Source organism: Symsagittifera roscoffensis, chromosome 2, assembly GCF_963678635.1.
Source record: "Symsagittifera roscoffensis chromosome 2, txSymRosc1.1, whole genome shotgun sequence".
Taxonomy (NCBI): domain Eukaryota; kingdom Metazoa; phylum Xenacoelomorpha; order Acoela; family Convolutidae; genus Symsagittifera; species Symsagittifera roscoffensis.
This window is the reverse complement of record NC_087063.1, coordinates 30,524,032-30,547,384: the sequence shown is the minus strand read 5'-3', so window position 1 is coordinate 30,547,384 and position 23,353 is coordinate 30,524,032. Positions and strand designations below refer to the sequence as shown.

The window sequence follows — 23,353 nt, the reverse complement described above, 5'->3', positions numbered from 1 at the left end:
ATAGAGTAATTAAAGGGGGTCTCTGAGGTATCCCAGGCTAATGGGACTTCAGGCCTAATTTTTGAAAACTATTTCAAGATGTCCTAATTTAAGAAAACTTGGAAGAAACTGAAAAAATTTAGGCTTGAAGTCCCGATCTTTGGCATTCGGCTTCATGTGCTAATCTCAAACATAACAATCAAATGAGCTCGAGTTATTCATAGAAAATCATATAAAACATATAAAAGATTTCGACAGATGATGTCAGTTATGAAGGATGAAAAGTGTACTATTAAGTAAAGTCAACTTCAGATGACGACTTGAAGGTCAAAACTTTTAGGACATGCGGGAAACTCAACGTCGTGTAAATATACAAATAAATCATACACTCACAGAATTGGGCAGCGCTAAATGGGCAATGGGCCCATCGAGATGATGAAAACTTCGAGTGTTTTTCTTCCGCTTTTTTCATGGCCAATTTATATTTTGTTTTTCTAATTTTCTTCTGACGGTACAAGAAGTGCGTTAGATAAAGTTTTCCGGGCTGACTGTTGCAAAAAAGATTTTAAATCTGTCCTTTTAAGAGCTGAACGCCTTAATGTCTGAATTCCAATCCAAATCCCTGAATGGGATATTTTGTCAGGTGGATAATAATAGCTCTTAGAATAAATTATCCTGCCACCGTATATGATAGCTTTAACAATGTTGTTACAAGTTAAATGCAATTCTCAAATTAAATGTAATATGATAAAATTTTACGTTGGTTTATTTGTAAGTTGATATTTCTCTAAAAAACTGTAATATTTAAAAGCTAGGTCAAAACATCATGGTTTAAGCGCAATATTTCAATGGATAAAATCACCTGTCATATTGATGAAATTTAGAACTTTTGTTAAGCCTGAAAGCCGTTTAAATTAATCCTGAAAAAGTGACCCCGAAAAACCAATGAAAATATGGCCTGTCATTTACAGACTAGATTATTAAAAAAAAAGAACCATTGGTGTCAAAACAAGTACATTTTCTGAATTTAATGATGAAATTTAAAAACATCCTTTCAATGTTTCAAAAGAAGATTGGTATGCAAAAATGGAACAGTTCACTGTTTAAGCGATTATTATTCTTTCAAATCAACCCATCTAAATCTCCAAGTGTTTATAACACAAGGGTTGACTTCTGAAAAGGATCAATTTTCTGATCTCTTTTGAAACACCACAGAGACATGCTTCGAGGTTATCAGCCGAAATGCTTTTCAGGCACTGTAGAAGGTTTTGAATTACGTAAACTGAGCCCTAACTGAAATTAACACACGTTTGCACAAAAGATGTGTATAGAAACGCTTTAGTTGCAGAACAAAAATAAATGACATGGAGCCAAATAGATGACCATTTATAACAAATAGTTTCGGAATAAAAATAAATGACATGGAACCGAATAGAGGACCATTCAGTAGTTGACAGATCGAAACTCGAACAATTGGTGACAAATTCATTACAAGGTACAAAACTTGTAGAAATTAATTGTTCAATTCTTTCTTAATAGGGAGGGTTGATTCGTTACAAGTTACAATAGGGGTTGAATTATAAGATCCGTCACATTAGATGTTGTAGAAACGAAAGTGATAGAGAATTACAAATAGCGAGATAGTAGCATCTTGAGTTAGGACTGGAGTGTATAACTCATAGAGTAATTTCGGATAGGGTACACCGTCTGCTCGTCACGCTATCTTATTTTCGGCCGGATAGATTCGTGCAACTTCTTAGTCTAATACCGATCCTAATCTTACTCTTATACTATCTAGTCTCAGGTTGTTTAACTAGTCTCTGCTAGGCTCAATAGATCTAGGGTATACTGGTTTATTGCGGCTGCTGAAGTGCTCGGGAGAGTCCAACTAATTTCTAAGTTAAATTCAAATCTCTCTGGTGCTGAAATTACAAGTAACTTCAGCACTTACAAATAAGTGGGTTGTTAGTTAGATGGATCATGATTGGTTAATATTAAATACTTTACATTGGTAAAATATCTAATTTATCCAATCATAAAATGTAGTTTAGATCAGGTTCCACCCATCCGGGTTTTACAGAGTTTTTTAGAATAGTTCTTCTGCAATTTGAAGGATGGATGATGGACGTTGGTTTTTGGCGAACATCATTTTCTTCCGTTTCCTCTTTGTTAAAGAAGTTCCAGGAAGCTGGAGTTAGAGACATAAGACGTTGTGTCTTCTAGTGACAACGACTAAGTCTTTGCAACAAACTCAAATCTGATTTCAGAATGGTTGGCTATGTCAGGTTTTTCTGTTCTGCGTGGAGAACTTCTTTTGTGTCTGATCTAGTTTGGGAATGGCGTGGAGATTGTGCGTGGAGGGGATGCCTGGTTACTCGGATCTGTACGTATACTTGAACATCGAGGTGGTCATTGGTCTAGTTCAATGAAGTCCTTTTCTGCGAAGTCAAGTCGTACTCTAAATCCTTTGAGTTGTGATTGTGAGTGGCATATCGATTGTGGTTGGTCATTCTCTCTCGAGTGTAGTGGGGTCGTTTTGTCTTTAGATGTTCGTCCTTGGTGTTGTATTCTGATCTATGTATTGCATAATGTAATTTACATTTTATAAAACATTTATTAGTTTAATATTTTTTAATTATGATTTTAGTTAGTTGTTTTCACAAAAGCTTTTTGTTTTAGTTCGGTTATTTTGAAGAGTTACTCACCCTTGAGTAGCTCTTATTAAAAATAGAGGTGTGGTCACAAAGCGTGGCTGTAGCGCGGTGGGTTAGGCCGGCTATAGAGCATGCTCAGGACGTCCTTCCTGGTGGGTTAGGCCAGGAGTGGGAGTATGATTTCATGCGGTTTTTATGAGGGGTCCTGTTATGTGACAACGTTTTATGTTGGGTTTGTTGTGGTTTTTCTTATGTCTTGTTGGTTATGTCCTTTTTCCAAAAAGCAAATTGTTCGTGGTATGGGTTTGTCTTTCGACTTTTTTGTGTTTTATTATTTCTTTTTTAGACTTTATAATAGTCTTCAAAAGAATAAATTATCCAGTTTTAAACTGGGTTAATCCGAATTGGGTACCGTTGGTTTCCTTTTCTTAGTCATGCTGTTATTCTATGATTTGTGGTATTTAGTAAGCTGCGTTGGTTAGTTTTGTTTAGTATATGATTCCTTTCCAACCGGGTTAAAGGAAGGTTTGAAACATGTTATTATATGTTAGAGTTGTTGAGTGTGAAAACTTGAAACTGAAATTCATTATTTTAAACAATTCTTCGTGGGCGAGCTGTGCGAGTGTGGATAGAATTTCTGTGCGAATGAATGAAAATATCAAAAGGTTAGTACTGCATTTGCATTTTATTAATTTACTGCATAGAATTTGGAAATTTACTGCTAGTTATGGGGGAATTTTAAGTTACAAATTTTCATCATAATTAGATTTACTGCTTGTGGGGAAAATTTTAGAAATGAATTTACTGCATTGGTATTAAATTTATAAATTTATAAGTGTAAGAGATTAATAGAATTTTTGAAATCTGTTTGATGAAATTTGCGATTTTTATTTGTCTTTTGTGGTTTTTGTAGGTGATTGTCGGATGAAGGCTAAAAACCTAAAGAAAACATGGATAAAGTATGGTGAGTTTTTTAATATTTTAATTAGTTAGTAATATTTATTTAATTCATACTTACCTGTTAGTCGTCGGGGAAAAAACCGTGGGGGAAGATGTCGTGGATGAGATCGGAAGTTGTTAGTAGTTTAGCTAAGATGCGGATGATATTTTTAGTCTGAAGCAGTGGCCAAAGCAATTGAAGTGCCTTGATAGTGGTTAGTTCTTCAGTGCCAACTGCAAACTCATAAGGTGTGTTTTGGATTAGATTATATAATTTGTGATTGAATTTAGTGTTGTGGATGAATTCTAAAATTGGGATTTCTATAGGTTGTACAAACTCGTGCGGGATAAGGAAGGGTCGGGATTCTTCGGCGTTGAAGGTCTTGGTGATGGGACAGAAGATGTACATTTGGGTTATGGGATCATAATTGCGAAAAATACCATGAAGGTTAGTATCTTTAATGCAATATGTGAAATTTAGGAAAAATGGTGAAGTGTATTTGGAATTAATGAATTGAAAACGATGGTGTGGTTGTCTAGAGGGTGTGTGTAGGTCAAAGTGATTTTGGATGAAGCGATAATAACTATATGTGTGGGTTTGTTTAGTGCGCAACATAATATCGTGTGAGCAGTGTAAATCTCTTTCGTGTGGTGCAAGGAAATGAAAGGTTAGTGAAAATATTTGGAAGCGTTCTTTAAAACTTTCGTATGCTTGTGTGTCTGTTAGTGCTTCTGAAATAATGTGATCAAACTTTCGGTCGAAGATGTTTAGTGTAAATATATATGGTGTCTTGATGAAAAATTTCTCGGTAATTTGTGGATTAGCGAAGCGATCGTCGTCTAAGAATTGATCTTGGTTAGCTCTGATGATGTTGTGATCATAGTATTCGAGTGTATATTCGTTAGCTCTAGGTGCAGTGTGTGTTTTTAGTGATTTTTTATATCCAACGTAAGTAAATTGTCTAGCGGTTAGTGGTGTAGTGAGTCGATATAGCATGTCCGTATTTCGCTCTATATCGATGTGAGTGTTAGATAAAGGTAAGCAAAGAGGGTTAGTAAAATGATAATATGAGGTCCAAGAGAGAGTGGGCATTAAAACGTATTCATCTACAAAGTTGCGTGTTTCGTTAGTGTCGTGGGGGGTGTTTAAGGTGTATTGTGGGAATGAGGGTAAGGTGATGGCTAAAAATTCTTTTGTGTTAGTATGCTTGGGGTGGTTGATGTATTCACGGGCTGTTCCTGGTTTTGCTGGGAAAGGATGGTTGGGGAACTTTCTTTTAAAAGTGCGGTAAGCTCTATTAGTGTTGAGTGAAGATTCAGTTGATGTGGATGATGGTGCTAATGATTCAGTATAATTTGAAGAGGGTGTAGGGGTAGGGGGGTTGGATGAATTTATTGTGGAGGAGATTTGGTTTATTGTTGGGGTATGGAGGTGGTAGGGTTGTTGTTGAAGGGTAATAAAATTATCTAGCTCTGGGGAGATTCGGGGGGTGTCTGGAGAATGAGATGATTGGTCAGAATGAAGTGAGGAGTAGGTTGGGGTAACTTGGGAAGCATAAGAGGGTGTGGAAGTGATTGGGTCAGGGTTATTGGATAATATGGGTTGAAAAGGGGGTTGAGAAAAATTAGAAGAGTTATGAAAATTATTGGATGGGGATGGTTCTGAGTCGGCAAATTCATCGGGGGTTTCAATATTCGGGTTATTGAGTTGTGAGATGGAATATAAAACTGAGATGTGTGAATTAGTGTCGGAATTCATGCCTGATGTTACATTACTAGATGGAAAATCGGGTGGCGGAAAAGCAAAAAGTGGTATTATTGGGATTGGAGAGGTAAGATTGGTTGGGTGGGAATTTGATCGGTGTAGTGATCCAAACTGGCGGCTCATCGTGGGCTAAAAAAATGATTATTTTGAGACTGAAAAGCGGTGGTATGGGGTTGTTCAATAATTTGTTCATAAGTATTATGATCTTGTGACTGGTGTGTCATTATATGTTGGATGGGACTTTGTGATGTGGTGAGTCGAAAATTTGGATTATGTGTGATGGCTAAATTTCGAAAATTTCGTGGGACTAGGGATAGTGGATGGTTATTTGGTAGGGGTGGTAATTGTGGTGCCGTTGGCGTTATGTCTACATTGTTATGTTCTTCGTCGTATGTATTTTGTCGTGTTGCTATTTTTGTGTTATATTCTTTTATTTGTGCGTCTAAAGAATTTTGTTTATAGATGTAGAAAAGATTCCAAAAAATCCTGCAAAGAGTATGCGTGCTACGCTTGCTTGTCTGTTTACTTGTGTGTGTATAGCACATGTGTTGTAGATTCCTTTTAAAAGTGAGAAAAGAAATCCAATAAAGTTAAACATTGCGTATAAAATAGTCAATTTTTCTAAGATGTAGTAGGGCCATCCTAGAAAATCGAGGATCTCATTTTTGAGTGTAACAAAGCTAAAAATGTTAATTGGTGATATATCTTGGGGACGGTATTTTTCACCGTTTAGATATATATAATCTTTAATGTCTTTAAAATATCCGCTATAGTCTTGCGTGTAGATATCGGCAAATCCTGCGGTTTCTGCAAGTTTGCGTAAATTTTGATCTATTGATTGTCTTTGTATAGTGTCCATTTGTGTTAATAATTCTTGGAATTGTTGTGTTCTAATGTGATGTTGAATATCTGATTTTGAATAGATTCCTATTGATTGTAAGTCTATATTTGGGTTTCGAGCAATAGCGCGAATGCTTTCTGGTGAAAATTTTTTGAGTGATTGCATTAATGTGGGATATGGAGTGAGAAGATAATATTTATTTTCATCAGGGTTTAGTTGTACTACATTGTGGCTGTTTTCTGATCCACATGGGACTGCGGTATCCCAGAAATAGGTTCTTCGTGAAAGTGTATCCACGAAATGTACTTTATTCTTATAAAAGATAGGGATTCTTTTATAACATCGTTTATCTTCAAAAACGTATAGTGGTGATACTTTTTTAGTACAAGTATAAAACCATAGGATGTTTCCTTCATAGTCTAAAAAATTTGATCTATTTCCAGATAATAAGTATCCTGCATAGGGTATTTTTAATACTGCTAGTGCAAGTGATTGTAATATTTGTGTTCGTTCTAATTCGCATAGTTGGTGTAGTGTTTCTAATTCGGAGAGTGACATTTCTTGAAAAATTCGGCTAATTGTATAATCTAGTTTCATATCTAAATGAATATCATAGTGGATATTACCGAAATATGTAGTATTCATTAGTGATAATTCTTGTAAGCGTGTGCTTCTGGTGTCATGGGGTTTTAGATGTCCACCAGGTTGTCCGTTGCTTTTTTCAAAATTAACTGGTATATAGGATGTTCCTTCGTTTGGAGGATGACCTGTGGCATATGGGTCAAGTTTTATTTTTCCAGTGGTCATGTCGAATCCTTTTTCGTATTCAACTAATATTTCAGAGTATTGTGTTCTGTGAAGTGGATTCCTGTATTTACATGCAAGTTCTGTTTCTTGATATATTTGAAAACGTGTCAATTTATTTTCTATATTGTGTATGTTTCTAAAATTAGTACTTTGTTTTCGTGATGGATGTACTTGTTCATATGGAATTGATTGTATAAAGTATTTTTCGTGAAATTTTATCATACGAGCGTGTATTCTTGCTACTTGAAATGTTGTACATGTATCTTCGGGGAACCAAACAATTGTTGCTTGTGTTCTCGTTGTAGGGTCGCAATAACCTTGATCATTTTTACAAGGTAATCGGATTCCTTGATAGATCATTGTATTATCTGATAAATCTCGTGTTAGTTGTATTTTTTCGAGTTGTATTTTCCAATCGAAAAACATTATTTCTTGGTATCCTTTATTTTTTGTGTCTGCTTTGCAGTTTGATGGGTTATTTATACCAATGTGTGGTATCCAATGTTTATCGTGTAGGTCATAAGTTAATCGTCCGTGTGCGCCGTTATACGGGTATTTGTCGTCTAGTTTTATATGTCCTTGGTGTCTTTCAAGTTGTGATTGATGTACAGAGTCTGAAAAAACTTGAAAGTTAACTAACTTTCTTTCGGAGTTTTTATTTTGTGTGATGTTTAGTCTAAGTAATTCATTTTTACAATCGTCGGGATTGAGATGTAAAAGACGTTCTATATTACTCTGATAGAATGATTCATGGTCAAGTCGGTTTTTGTTTCCGTTCGAGACTTGTGAACAATGTACTTTCTTTTCGGAAAATGTTGCTGTGAGTTTATAACCTGTAACTGTTGTTGCTCGGGCTTTTGAATAGAGTGTTGCTATTACATTTGTGGTTTCTATAGCTTGTGGTTCTGTTTCACATTGTGATACTTGATTTATTGCATATTTGTGTAGTGTTTTTTGTTCATTTTCTTCACAATCGTAATGTGTTACTAATAAATCTTGTGGTCCTGTACGAGGGGAAGGGTTTATGTTTTGATTTGAGATTACTAGAAAAAGGAGTTGGAGGAAAATTAATAATTTTAGAATATACATGTGTATGATAATCCTGAGTATGGATTATAAAATGTAATGTAGCCAATTGTGTTTTTGGTATATCTGTCGTATTTGTATATTACTTCAGTAGTTATAAACGGTGGTGGTAGTGATTGAGCTGTTATGTTAGGTGGGTTTAATGGGTAGGGATGTTGGGTAATATTGTTTAACTTAACTGTGATTTCAAACTTTAATTGTAAACTGTTTTGTTGGAGTATTTGAATATTGTGATCACGGATATCGTTGTGAATATCTTGGCGATATTGTAATCTATTAAGTGCCCAGTTATGAAGGCGGTTACTTTCTTGATGTTGTCCAAATAATGGTGGAGGTGCTGTAAATGTATTCCAATCTAATCTTAAAGGAATATTTATTGATGATTGTTCTCGATATCTGGCGTCGAGATTATTTGGAAAATTTAAGTTAAAAGGTGGTGGTGAAATCTGGCTTATTGATGGTGTTGATGGTAGTGATAATGTTTCTGGTAGTGATGAGGATGTTGTTGTATCCGTAGAAATATCTATTGGATTATTGACTAAATTTAATTCACCTTGTGTAAATGAATGTGTTGTCCAATATGGTAGTCGTGATGCCTGGTTTGGGGGGTTAAAGGGATTTTCACGTATTTGTTCAGATGTTGGTGTTGAACCTAAGTAATCTGATGGTAGGCTTGAGGTGCTACGTTGTGAAAGAAGCGTAGGGGTTTCTGGTAATATACCAATGGGGTTTTCTGGAGTGTTTTGTGATGGGGATTGAGGTATATCAAAATGAACTCGGGGAGTTTGAAAATTTCTGTTTCGTCGAGGATGTATAATTTGTCTATTTATTTCGACTGTATTTTGGTTTTGACTAGGATTTCTTATTCTACTTAATTCTTGTGGTAGTGTTGGGTATAGGTTATATGTTGGTTCGCTTAGAGGTGCTTGTCGTTGAACTGGTTCTAGTGGTTCTGATAAACGAGCATGTCGTTCTTCAAAAGTGTATGGATTGTCTTGAAAAGAAATTCGTGTAGATGTTTGAGGATTTTGAGTAGTTGAAGGTGGTGTTGGGTTATCTTGGGATGATGTCGGTGAAGACTGATTCTGTGACTGTTGGGTAGCAATTTTTGATGGATTTTTGAATTGTTACTTTAGTGGGAAGGTTTATGTTTATTATAATATTCTTCCAAAAAAATAATTAGAAAAATTGTTGCTAGGGCAAATGTGATGATTGCTTTCTTTATACATTTGCATATTGTCAAAATGAGGGATGATAAAAATGTTATGAAAATTACAAACAATAAAAAAATATCAGTTCTACTGAAAATTGTTCGTATCATTTAGACAAGTTATATGAATCGTACCTGTGGATATAATCAAGGGTTTTGGAAAGTTGGAGAAATAGTTCGAATATAGTGTAGAAAATTAAAAAAATGTTATAAAAAATGATTAGGATTATTAGAAAAGATTCAAGTATATCAAAAAGAAATATTATAAAGGTTTCAAGTATTGTAAAAAAATGTTTAAGATTTATGAGTATTTGAGTAACTGATTGAGAGAAGAGCATTTAAGAAATGATCTCTTGGTCGAATATTTTTTGCTGTTTGAGGCGATTTTCAAGTGTGGTCGGATTATTTATTAGTTTTTTGACAAGTGGGTTGAGTTTTGTAAAAAATTGTTGGGGGCAATTTTCATGGTGATCGGGAGGTCGTCTTTTTCTTTATTTTTGTTTGTCAAATGATCCGGGGTATGGTGAGATTTTTATACTTTAGGCTAATTGAAATGTTCATTTTGTTACTTTAGGCTAAGTTAACAAATTTGTTTTGGGGGTATTCGTGGTCTGAGTTGGGGAAATATTGTTGATCTTTGGGTTATTAGATAAGGGAGGGGTACGGTATTATGGTGATATTTATTTTAGTTGTCAAGTTGGAGTGGTTTGCTTATTTTTGACCTGGAGGTCGTAAAGTTATAGTTATAGATGTGCCTGGAGTTCTATATGATTCGTCTAATTGGTCTTAGTTTGAGTTAGAGAAAGTGACGGATTGGATGAATCCTATTGGTCTATTTTGAACTAGAATTATTGCGTACTTGTCAGCATGTTATTTTGAAAAATGTAAATGGAAAATGTTTCGGAGGTTTCATGATTGTGAAGTATAATGTTAAAATTACTTTTGAAATTCCACTTTCTTTAAAATTTTAGATTGGGGGATGAATATTTTATAGTTTTTACGTGGTTGATTTCGGAGTCTTGTTGTTTTTCTATTTTCTGATTTGTCGATTTGTTCTTGGGGTATTATTTGTTCGGTCATTTTTTTATTTTTTCTTTGTTTTGGGGATTCTTTATGGTTTTGTGTATTGTTTTTGGTGGCGGTTGGTTTTGTGTTTTGATTTTCGGTGGGGTTATCATTTTGTTCTGTGTTTTTCAGATGTGGTTCATTTTGAATGATTTTTAATCCTGTGAAAGAATATAATTGAGTTAATTCGCGGAGTGCGTATTCTTTTGGGTAATAAGGTAATAGGTTGTTTCGATGTTGAACGATTTCTTTTTTGTTTGAGTCGGTAATTTTATATGTGACATCAGTGGGTTTTGCAATTATTTGGTATGGTCCTTTTCGAAGGGGTTGTAATTTTTTAGAAATTCCTTTTTGAGTATTAAAATTAGGTATTAAAACAAATGTTCCAATTTTTAATTCGAAGGCTGGTGTAAAACGTGAATTGATTTGTTCATTAATGTTTTGTCTTTGTAATAACTTTTTTGTTATTTTTTGATAAATTTCATTGTGTTTTTTATCTCTATTTAGAATCCATTCGGTGTGTGTACCGGAGGCTAGTTTAAGAATTTGTGGGTGATGAAAATGATCTTCATCGTGTGTATGTAAAGGTAGGTTATAACAAATTGAGTCTTTATTTGGTTGACAATAACCTTGTGCGTTTTTATGAGAATTTGCTGTAAACATTATTGGTTTGCGTGGCTTTTGGTTAAAAACCATTTCGTATGGTGACATTCCTAAAGTTGTCGTAATTTGTGAATTATATGCTAAGGGAAATAATTTTACATCTGCTGACCATTCGGTATATTTTGTATCATTTCCGTTGATGATACATCTGAGATATTCTTGTAATGAACGGTTCATACCTTCGACTAAGCCGTTTGTCCAAGGTGCATGAGATGTACGTGGTTTGTGTTTAATGTTGTATAAATGACATAGTGTGATAATTTCATTATTTATGAATTCTGTACCGTTGTCTGTAACTAAAATTTCTGGTAGTCCGAATTTTGCTATCCAGTGTTCATAGAGTGTTGTGTAAGCGTAATAAGCGTTACAATGTGGTACTGGGTTAATTGCTACATAATGTGTAAATGCGTCAACAATTACCATAATGTAGGAGTTTCCTTCGGATGAGGGTGAAATTGGTCCTTTGGTATCAAATGAGATACGATGATTAAAGTACAAACTTTGTCCTTTAAAATCTTGTTTTTGTGCTATTTGTTTTTGATTTGGGTAAGGTTTATTTAGTTGACATACTATACAATCATTGCATAGTATTTTTATCCAAATTGGTGCATTTGGGAAGTAAAAATTTTGTATAAAATTTGAATATGTTTTTTCTGATCCAGAGTGTCCTTTAATATTTTGTGTATGTGAAATATTAAAAGCTATAAGAATCATACTTAAAGGGAGACAGGGAACTGTAGATTCATTCAGGTTATACTCTAAAAGGTCTGTATTTTCGTTAATTGTTGTGTTGTTAAATTTGCGAAAGTATCGGAGGAGTGTTTTGTTTCCTAGAATGGTTGAATCTGCCTTGACAGGTTTAGTTTTATATTTGTGCCATGATTTTAGTTGTCTAATTATCGGGTCAAGATTTTGATATTGTTTCAGTGTTGAAATTGTAATCGTTTCTGTTGGAGGGAGATAAAAATGTTTTCAATTTCGAATTTAGATAAGGGTATTGTATCAAGTGGGTCGTGAAGGTCAAAAACTTGATTTATTGTGTATTTTGAATCATTTGTTTGTGGTCCTGATAAATTTATTTTATCAGTTAAATCTTCTTTTTCAATTAGTGGAAAATGGTCTTTCTTAGGCGGGTGTTGTTTTGTTCGTTTTTGTTGGGTGTTATTTTTTATCCATTGAGTTTGAAAGTTGATGTTCCAAGTAGATCAACTTCATAATGATTATTTTGACAATCTAAATAAAGTGGGAAATGTTGTAAACTATTTATTTGTGATTGTTCAATATCAGTTTTTACTGCATATTTGCATTCCAATCGGGGTGATGTTTCGTTTTCTGCAAGGTAGAATTTTATGTTTTTGGGTATTTCAACTGTTGTTTTTCGTGTAAGTAATTCAGGTGGTGTATTTCGACTTAAGGTGTCTGGTAATGCAAGATTTTTTCCTGCAGTCCAAACTATATGTAAGTTTGGAAATTTCATTAGAATTAGTTGAAATCTGTAAACTCGGTGGTTTGGGTTAGATTTTTGTGTAAAGAGAAAGATGATTGGTTTATGGTCTGTGAATAAAACTGTGGGGTGTTTTGATCCAAGTATCAGAAATTCATATTCTGTCAGTGTATATATTATGGCTGTACATTCTCTCATTAGAGTTGAGAGTCGTAGCTCTGCTTGAGTGAATAATCGAGAATTTGCTGATATGAGGTTCATTTTATTTGTACCATTATGTGATTGTAATAGTGCTGCACCGATGCCAAAGTTCGAAGCATCGCACATTGCATAAAATGGTTGATTTGAATCTGGAATTGTGTTTGAAATTTGTTCAGTTAAAAGTTTCTTTATTTCTTCAAATCGTGTTTGATGTTCTGTGTTCCATTCAAAATTATTTTGTTGTCTAAGGATGTTATAAAATGGTCGTAGATATAATTGCATTTTATAAACATATTTACTTAAAAAGTTTAACATTCCAAGAAATTCTTGGATTTTCTTTTTATTTGTTGGTGGTTGAAGTTTTTGAATAGCGTCAATGCGTGATTTCAATGGAGTGATTGTTTTTCTTTCTATATTATGTCCTAAGAATTTAACTCTTGTCAAAAAGAAGTGTGATTTATCGGGGGCGGCCTTCAGATTTTCGTTCTGAAGTATTTGGTGATATTTTTCTAAAACATTGAACATCTCGTCTTTTGTTTGTGATTGCATAAAAACATCGTCTAAATAGGTGATTGCGTTTTTCTTGAGTATTAGTGGTCTAAAAATTTTGCTCATAAAAGCTGAAAATGCTGCTGGTCCTATGGATATTCCATAGAATAAGCGGTTGAATTCATATTGTTGGTTTCCGATAACAAATTGTGTTAAACGTCGTGATTGTTCATCTAGTGGCATTTGATTGTATGCACTATTCATATCGGCGGTTGTAAAGTATTTGCCATTTATTTTTGTTAAAATAACTTGTATTGGTTCAATGGGCCAATTACATTTTGATTCATCTATAAGTGAATTGAGGTATCTAGCATCGAGAACGATTTTTAATGATTCTCCTTTAGCTAGAATGATAACGGGGTTGATAAATGTGTTCCCTTTTGGTTGTTCTTCTTTATTAACTGGTGATATAATGTTGTATTGTTCTAAAATATCGAGTAATCTGTTCACTTTATCATGTAAGTGAATTGGTACTTTACTTGCTCTCTGTTTTTTGAAAACTGCGTCTGGTTTTAACGGGAGATGTAGTGATGAACTGATTTTTCCAACATCGAATTTTGATGTTGCATAGACTGATGAATATTTAATTAGCTGTTTGGCTAACTTTTCGAATTCGTCTTGTGTTATTTGTGAATGTTGGAAATTAAACATTGTTAAAAATTTCTGTTGGTCCTCTGTGTAGTTACTTATGTTGAATGTAGGTTTGAAATATGGAGTTTTTGTGAAATAATCCGTATTTCTGTTTTCGTTACTTTTTATATTATTTATAGATAATTCTTCATTAAGAATTGTAGATTGGCAAATATCTAGTAATTGGAGTATATTATTTACGCGATAAGCTTTTTCGTGTATTGGTAATATTGTAGCGTTGGTTTCACAATATCCTAGAAGTCCTAAAGGTAAGGTTACTTGGTAAGGTGTGTTGTTATAGACATGTAAGGAAATGATATCTGAATTCGAATTTTTCAAATATTTTATGGATGAGATTGTGATTTTGAAAAATTTGTGAATAGGTTTGAATTCAAAATCTGACATATAAAATTTTTGTTTGTTTTGTTCTTTATCATATTGGTGAACTTGTTTGATTGAAAAATTATAGATATTTCCTGATAGTGGTTTTAGGTGTTTTCTTTGTTGGTTAAATATCGGGTAGAATTTTGAAAAGAATGGTGGTTGTTTATTTAATCTTTGAAAAAATGTTAAGGATGTTTCTTTTGTTTTTGTATATTTATCTTTGATTAATATTTTACTATTTAGTATGTTAATTGTTGGTATATACTTCGAAATAAATGGTATTCCAATGATATTATAATTAATATCAGTGATATGGAATATTTGTTTAAATGGCTTATTTAAAATTTTGCTTTGCTCCATTGTTCTGGTGGGGAGGAGAAATAATTGGATTTTTCCGTAGTTTATCAATGTTGATCCTTGTGCTGTTGCTAACTTACTGGAGGTTTCAAGAGGTGTTAGCTTTGGGTGTAAAGTTTTTATTTCATTCCATGTGGGGATGTTTATTATGTTTGATTCTGCTCCTGAATCAATTAAAAAATCTATTTCAAGGTCTGGTGGTTGAAATTCTTTATTTCTTGGGCTTTCTAAGAGAAATGGTATTGTCCAAATTTTTTCTTTGGGTTGTTCTTTTTGTATATTTTGATAAATGTGGTTTGTATTCAAGCATTTTGTTTTGATATTTTTATTGGTTTGATTTGTAGTGTTAATCTCATTTGTTTCTTGCGTCGTTGGTGTGGAATTTATGGGTGTAGTGTAATAATTTTGAAGAAATTCTGATTGATTTTCATATATGTGTGATGAAAAAGGTTGTTCATATATGACAGATTCATAGTCATTTTCGACTTTTATCATATTGATAGAAAGAGTGTTTTCAGTATCACTTTCTGAATCTGATGATGTACAGTTTATTTGATTGAGTTGTAACGTATCAGTTACTGTGTCATCAATACCTGGAGGGTCTGATGTTGTTTCTGGATTAGATTGTACTTGATTAATATGTCTTTGATGTTTAGGTGTACTACTTCTGTGGCGATTATTAGAATTATTATAGTTATTATTATTCCGGTGTGGTGATTGGGAATAATTTCTATAACGATTATTATAACTTGAGTGTCGATTTTGTGAATTATTTCGCGATCTATTTTGATAATTGTTGTTTGGTCTGTTATAGTTCGATCTATTATATGAGTTATTCCTTGATCGATTGTTCGGGTAATTCTGGTTTCGGTTGTTTGAATAACTTCTATTTCGATTATAGGAGTAGTTTCTATTCCTATCGTATGATGAATTTCGTGATTGGTTGTTTGGATAGTAGTTATTTCTTGATTGGGAATTAGATCTAGAAACAAATCGTTGTGTATTTGAATGTGATCTGGAGTAGTTATTTCGACTATTTGGTCTATTGTAATGATTTTGTGATGAATTATGCGTGTTTCTTCGTTCTGGTGATCTTCCTCTATAACTTGAGTTATATGGTGATTGATTTCTTGTATAATTTGTATTGTTCGGGAGTGGTTTTCCTGAACTGTTGTTGCTGTAGACTGTTTTGTTCGGTAGGTTTTGATCTTTTTTCATGTATTGATGGAATGATTTATTTGGTTCTTTATATTTTTGAGGTTTATTTTGATTGTCTTGCTGTTTTTGTCTACATTCGGAAATACTATGTCCGTATCGTCGGCAATAATTACACCATTTTTTGAAAGATGGTTTGCCTTTAAAGTTTGGGTTCTTTTCGTAAATATTGAGTATTTCAGTGATTTTTTCAACGAGGTCTGTCTCTGATTCCTGTATATTATTAATATTGGTGGGAGTCGTTTCAATTCTGTTAACGTATTGTAATTTCAGATTTTCCGTTTCTTCTAGTTTCATCGTGATTTCTGCTTGTTCTAATTTGTCTACTAGTTTTCGAAAATCTAAATCGGGTTCTCGAATTGAAGAAGGATGGGATGCTCTCTTTTTTATTGCTATTTTCCTTAATTGTGGTGTTAAGGTCATCATTAAGATTTCTGTCATCTTTGTGTTTTTATAGTCATGTGTATTTAATGAATATGCTTTTCGAACTAGTGTTTCGATTCGTACTGCTATTTGCTTGATGGTTTCGTTTGGTAATCTGCGAATTTCATTACATAAAACTCTTTGTTGTTGTTTGTTTCTTTCGGAGTCAAACATTTTTGAAAATTCCTGTGTAAACCTTTTCCAGTTTGATTTTATTTCTAGAGGTAGTACTGAAAACCATTTTTGGGCTGCGCCATCTAAGGTTGTTTGTATTAACGCTGTGCGTCGATGTATCCAGTTTTGATGTAGTGGCGTATTAATTGGTTCAGGTCCAATATTTAAAATCAGGTTTGCTGTTACTGCATTTAAATAATCTTCTACAGAGTATTCAGGGTCTGTTCCTGTGAAAACCATTAAAGGTTTGTTTGATGTTATTGATGATCCACCCATAAGGTATGGATTCATTGTCATTTGTAATGATTCTGCTGCATTTGGCATTTGAGAAAAATTTGAAAGTTGGTTTCTTGTTATTTCATGTTGTTGGAGATAATATGGGAGTGGTATTTCATTTTGCATTTGTGATGGTTGATACGAGTGTGCAGTCATTGGATTTTGTTGTTGAATTGGTTGAAAAGATTGTGTATTAATTAGATTTTGTTGTTGAATTGGTTGTTGATGTTGTGCATCTATTGGTTGTGGAGAAAAATTTCTATGATTTGTACGTGTTCTCTGTATTCCTTGTCTACGATATTCTTGAGTATTTGGTGCAAATATATCTGGTTGTAAGAAATCATCATCTGAGGATAAATAATCCATTTGATAAGATGTCTGTTTTTTATTTTTATTTTGTTGAAAAAATGGGTAATTTTCACTGTGATCCTGTGGAGGATTTGTTTGGAAATTTATTGAATTAGGTTGGGTCATTGGGTTATCCCAATTTCGAGATCTTGTATATTGGTTAAAATTTCTTTGTGGTTGATTATATGTTTTTGATGGATGTGTATAATTATAATTATGGTCTGTAAAGTTGTTTCTAGTGAATGTTTTGCGTGTTTTTGATGGTATTGTCATGGGTCTGTATGTTTGGTAATCCATATGTGAATATTTAGGGGCAACCGAAGGTTTAACGGTTGATTGTAAGGTTACCTGTGTTTGTGAAGGATTTGTATTTCTTGGTGTTGTTAAATTTGGGCGTATTGGTGAAATACTTTGTTGTGTAGTTGTTGTGTGTACAATTTCTTCATTTATGAAGTGTGATGGTGTCTGGATATCTTGTTGAGTAAGATTCCTAGTTCCATTGAGGTTTTCGTTGTGTATGACTGTAGAGTTTAAACTATTATTTTGTGTATCGGGCAAAAATGTATTATAGTTTAATGGTGTTGCATCAATGGTGAATGGTATTATTTTTACATAATCTCTTATGTAAGATATCGTACTTATTGCTTGACTTGAGATTGATTGTGGGAAGCTTATAAATGCGGGATGAGACCATTCGGGGTCCCAAACATAATCTGATTGTTCTGTGATAGCGGTATCATCGTTCGAGTTTTGGGGTCTAAAATTTTTTCTTGCTTGTGCAATTAAATCAATATTGTGTGTGAAATAATCTATTATGAACCATGCCAAAATTTTTTGTAGATCGTGTTTTGTATGTTGTGAAACGTCGTTTTTCGTGAAATTTTCTTTAATGATGTTTAAATAACTAGAGAGTAGTGTGATTTCATGTCGTACTCTTAAATGTTTAGATGTTTCTGTCGGTGAGACATTTGTTATTGGGATTTCATTTTCTAATATCGAAATATAACTATATATTATTGCGAAAACTTCATTGGTGAATATGGAGTTTGCTCTTTGTGAGTTATGATATTGGATGCTTTTTATATATTCTGAAAAAACTTTTGAAAATTCTAAATCAAGATCGGCTGTTTGAATTGTATATTTTCTATTATTATGGTTTGGTGAGGTGAATTCTATGGAGTAGATTCCATACTGTTGTGTTATGTTGCATATATCTTTTAAGTAGTGGTCTATGATTTGTCTTTTGATTTTTACATCTGGGAACTCTGTTTTACATGGACTGATTCCGGGTTCAAATAAATTTAATAGTAAATTTTTGCAAAATATATGCTGTCCTCTATCAGTGGTTGCATCTATTATAAAAGGAAAGATTTCATCATCATCTGAGCTTTCTTCACCTGGGGTGTGCGTTGAGCTCATTTTTTCGTTCGATGACTGTTAATATGTAATTATTAATGTGTCGAATTGGTTGATTCCAATTGTATAAATGTACTGGTTTGTGTTTATACTGCTTTTTTATTCTTCTTTTTCCTCTTTTTGATGAATTTGAAGTTGTTTCTGAGTCAGAAAAATATAATTGATCGTGAAGTGGGCAATTTTTGTCTATTGATTCTTTTAGTTTGTAAAGTTCGTCTAAACTGTTGGTTTCTGATTCTGAAAATGCGTTTCGATTTTTTGAAAATCTTTTTCGTGTTATTTGTCTTTGTTTCGTTATTATTTTTCTTTTTAGTGTTTGTCGTTTTGTTCGAATGTATCCAACTGTTTGTGTATGAGGTGTGATTACAAGGTCGTATTTTTTGTTATCTATTTCACAATTGTGTAAAACGATTGTTTGTTTATTTCCTAGGTTTTTAAATGACATAAGGTTTAGGATGACGGATGCAAAAGGTTGTTAAATGATTTCTATTTTCCTAAACTGTTAGTTCTTACGATTTTTTGGTTAGCTTAACCTGGGTCTATTTGTTCAGGGTTGGAGAGAAAAGTATATCGATTCCGAAGAATGATTTTTTACTTTCTCGTGGCTAGTATAAGTTAAGGTGTTAACTTACTTAATCTTACTTAGGGGTAGTGATTGTGTTCAAGGGTTGGAGAATAGTAAATCGATCCACAAGGTTCAGGTATAATTAGAACGCGAGTAGTTCGTTAGATACTATTTTAAACTTACTAAGTCTAAGATTTATCCTGGGTCTGGTAAGAGGGGGGTCAAGTGAAGGATGAATAACCGAAGTTCTTCACTGTTTATCCTAATTTGAATGATTAGTTTTGTTTAAAAATTTCTATTAGTCTTAGGTCTTTAGAAAGGGTTGGGTAGTGAATCGACGTTTGAGGTCGTTAGACACTAATTAAGTGGGTGGGGGAGAACAAAGTTGTTCTGTTTGATCCAAGGATAAGCCTTGATGATCAAATTTGAAATTTAATTAAGTAGAAAATGATTTAAGATCCAAGGATAAGCCTTGATGATCTGGTTTTAAAATTAAGTGAATTTAAGTTTTAATAAAATTTTAAATGTGTGTAAAGGAAAGATTTAGTGTTTTGATGATATTAGTGGGTTTATGATTGCTGTTATGTTTTAGGTGATGGAGCTGGAACAACAGGATGATTTATGATTACTAACCATTTATTGTCATGCTACTAATTTTTATTTTTTATTTTTCAATAAATATTTTTCAAACATGTTTTGTATATTACTGCAGAGTTTTAGGAAAACGATCTTAGATCTTTTTATCAATCGTTATTGTATATTAATAATTTTGTTTAGCGCCTGAAATGATTTTGAAGATTAACTTCAAGGTTTTATGTTTGCAAATGAAAATCTAAATTCATTGCCAGTAGTATTCTAAATATAAAAGTTTGTTCTGGTTTTTGCCTAACTATCATATAGCTATATGGCAAGTTTCTACTTTGTCGTATGTCGTCTCTGGTTCGAGGTCTTCTTCCAATTCCGGGTAGTTCTGTTATGGTTCGGAATATTGGCTCTGATCTATTGAGTCGTAGAGACATTTCGATTAAATTATTGTCGTATAACATTTTGTAAATGTTTTTGTCTAATTTCTAATCTATTTTGGTTAATTCTAAGCTATTAAGGTCTTGTTCGAGACTTATGTTCGCACCAGATGAGTTAGGACTGGAGTGTATAACTCATAGAGTAATTTCGGATAGGGTACACCGTCTGCTCGTCACGCTATCTTATTTTCGGCCGGATAGATTCGTGCAACTTCTTAGTCTAATACCGATCCTAATCTTACTCTTATACTATCTAGTCTCAGGTTGTTTAACTAGTCTCTGCTAGGCTCAATAGATCTAGGGTATACTGGTTTATTGCGGCTGCTGAAGTGCTCGGGAGAGTCCAACTAATTTCTAAGTTAAATTCAAATCTCTCTGGTGCTGAAATTACAAGTAACTTCAGCACTTACAAATAAGTGGGTTGTTAGTTAGATGGATCATGATTGGTTAATATTAAATACTTTACATTGGTAAAATATCTAATTTATCCAATCATAAAATGTAGTTTAGATCAGGTTCCAATCTACATTTATAGATCTTTCGAAAACCTTTGCTACGGTAGATCATTGAACTATTCTTAGAAAAACCGTTATCCATATGGTTTTTGATATCTTGAGATTTTAAACTCTTAGCTTACAAACAGATATCATTATGTAATTAATAAAAACCAATCAAAACAGCAGAAAATACTTTGAGGGTTCTATAGCGATCAGTTTTGGGACCTTTGTTTTTTTGTAGATTATAAATGATTTGCCTAATTTTTGTTCAAGTAGTCGTGTGACATTGTTTGCAGACGATACAAATATTTTTACGCCCGTTTCTGACAGTTTTTATAACTCAAATCAAAGTTTGCAAAAAAAGAGCCGAACGAATGGAAGCAATAAATTAAGGACTAGTTTTTGTTCCGGCCATTTGAAAAATGACGATAAACTTTGTGTCCGGGTGTGGTTTAGTTTTTCTTTTAAAAATGTTTTCCACGCAAAATCAGATACCACAAACAATCATCGAAAACTGTCAAATGATATGTCATATAGAAGCCATTTGAGTCGTGATTCGAACAATTTTGAAAAGTTTTGAAAAACTTTCTCTGTGTCGAGAAAAATCCTTTCAAAGCCTTTGAATTTTTGTCTAATTTTGAGCGAACACATTGAGCGAACAGGCAAGATTCTTAGTTTTACTTGAATAAAGTTTGCTATTTGAGATTTTTACGCCACATTCGATATGAAAAATTTTTGATTTTTTTCAAAGTTCAAAAACTGTCTGCTAGAAATTGAAAGAAAATTTCAAAAAATCGTTTGATTTGTTTTTCGATTTTTTTTTCGTTTTCTACTTATGTTCCACATAAACTGTTTTCTATTGTGCCAGGAAATATGCCTAAGCAAATTTTGTTTGTAGTTTTTAAGAAATACAGTACAAAACTACTTTGTATTTCTGAAGACTATGGTCGGAATATTTTTGGGGTCTTTGTTTTTATGCGTTTTTGGTAGAAGCACAACTACTTCCTAGCGTCCATATGAAGGCAAAAAACTTGAAACTTGACTATGAAGAGGAAAAAAAGTACTATGGTAAAGTCTTAAATAAAAGGTTAATTATAAGCGGCATATAGTTCAAATTAACAAAAAACTCTCAACACTCATCTCAATTTTTTATCACTACAGAATTATTTTAATCGAAAACTTTTGGTTAGATTTTTGGAAGCATATGTGAAACTGGTATTGCAATATGAAAATCTATAGATTAGCAAATAAAATGAAATTGATAAAATTAGAAAGGTTTCAAAATGGCTTATGTGCATTCTTTTTTAACTTATAAACAGATGGCTCAAGAAAAATTTAAGATAATCAAAAATTACACTCAAGCCAGGAACTTAAAAATACGAAATGACTGAAATCTCGATGAAAGTAATTAGAAAAAAAACATCCTTGCTCCATCATCAATAGCGTAATACCAAGTGAATAAAAAGAACAATGTCTCAGCCAAAAAAAATTGAAGCAAACGTTTACGATTAGTAGAAGATACTACTTCAATCAAGTTAAGAGCAACTAGAAGAAAAATAGGAAAAGTTTTGAATTGTTGTCATGTTTGATAGTTTTTCGTAATTAAAGCTAGGCATTTAAACAAAATATAACGCAGCGCAATTATACAGACAGCATTAAGCAAATTTAATCTAAATTGGACACGGGGAAGGCTGTTAACTTGATCCTCCCTTTTTTCTAGCAACAGCAATTAAAAATTCAAAACAGTAAGTATAGTGTTACATCAACGATACACAAATTTCGAGAACTATACTTAACAGACAACAAGTTCCAAAATGAGTTTTTTGGTGATGTTTGAAAACAAGTGGATTCAAATTTTACCGTAATTAAATAAGCGTTGGAACCGTTCGTTTTTTCAGTAAGCACACGTTAAGCAGAAAAACTGTTTATTTTTCTTTGCTCTTGAGGCGTCCTTGACATGCTCACTACCTTTTGACGTCCTCCCAAGTGCACTAAGTGTGAAATTCTCAAATACTCGGAAACGCATTGAGTATTAAAACAACTGTGAATCTTGTTCCGGAGTTTTTCAATGCTAGTCAAACTAAAATAGGAAGTTTCAAATTGAAAAACAATGAGGTCACGTGCGATCTTTTTTGTTACACTTTTGTACCTGGAAAAACCTGAACCGAAAGTTCTTAGGCAGTTTCAGTTCTGGGTGCTAAAAATTTGCTCAGAGATGGACGCTGAGAATTATTTCTTGTGAAGCTGTTTGACATTGCTCAAAAGGTGGTACAAGCCACTTTACTGCGCTAATCTATTAATAAAAAAGTCGGTTTTCAAACTTAAGCTACCAACAGACTTATTTGCGTTATTTGCACTTATAACTTAGTAAAAGCAGTAAATTACTATAGATCTACTGAAATATGAGCAAGACTAAGATTCAATTTTGGCCTATGGAGTTAGTTGCCAAAATCTATAAAACCAAAATTTGAGAAAAAAAAATGGAATCAAAACGAAAATGTTTTGTGGCTAGTTGACTTTTCATAATCAATGCCGCGGAAAATTTTTTTTTTAATAGAACTTCTCAGCAACAGCAATTAAATATTCAAAACACGTCAATTTTAATGTTTTTTATTATTTCCAAGTTCAGCTCTTAGCTTAATCTAAATCCTTTTCATGATCTTTAACTTCATCTAATATAAACATAAGTTAATTGTAATAAAGATCATGAAAATTTTCCTTGGATCTACTTAACTTTTAATTTTCCTAAAATTTAATTCAATTATCTTTTAGAAGTGTGTTTAACGACCCAGCGGCGTCGATTTACACTCGAACCCTTAATACAACTCACGACCTCACCACAA

At 33.1% G+C, this 23,353-nt stretch overlaps 1 protein-coding gene across 7 annotated transcripts in view; it reads right to left on the bottom strand.

Annotated features, from left to right (window-relative positions):
- Positions 1 to 23,353, bottom strand: part of LOC134840772 (calmodulin-A-like) — a 51,713-nt gene that overhangs the window by 6,304 nt on the left and 22,056 nt on the right. The window contains exon 1 of one of the 7 annotated variants that reach the window (XM_063856807.1): positions 373 to 588. The exons of the other annotated variants lie outside the window; for them this stretch is intronic. The gene's annotated coding sequence lies outside the window, so the exon portion shown is untranslated. Of the gene's footprint in view, positions 1 to 372; positions 589 to 23,353 lie in introns of those variants that run through there. 7 annotated transcript variants of the gene reach the window in all.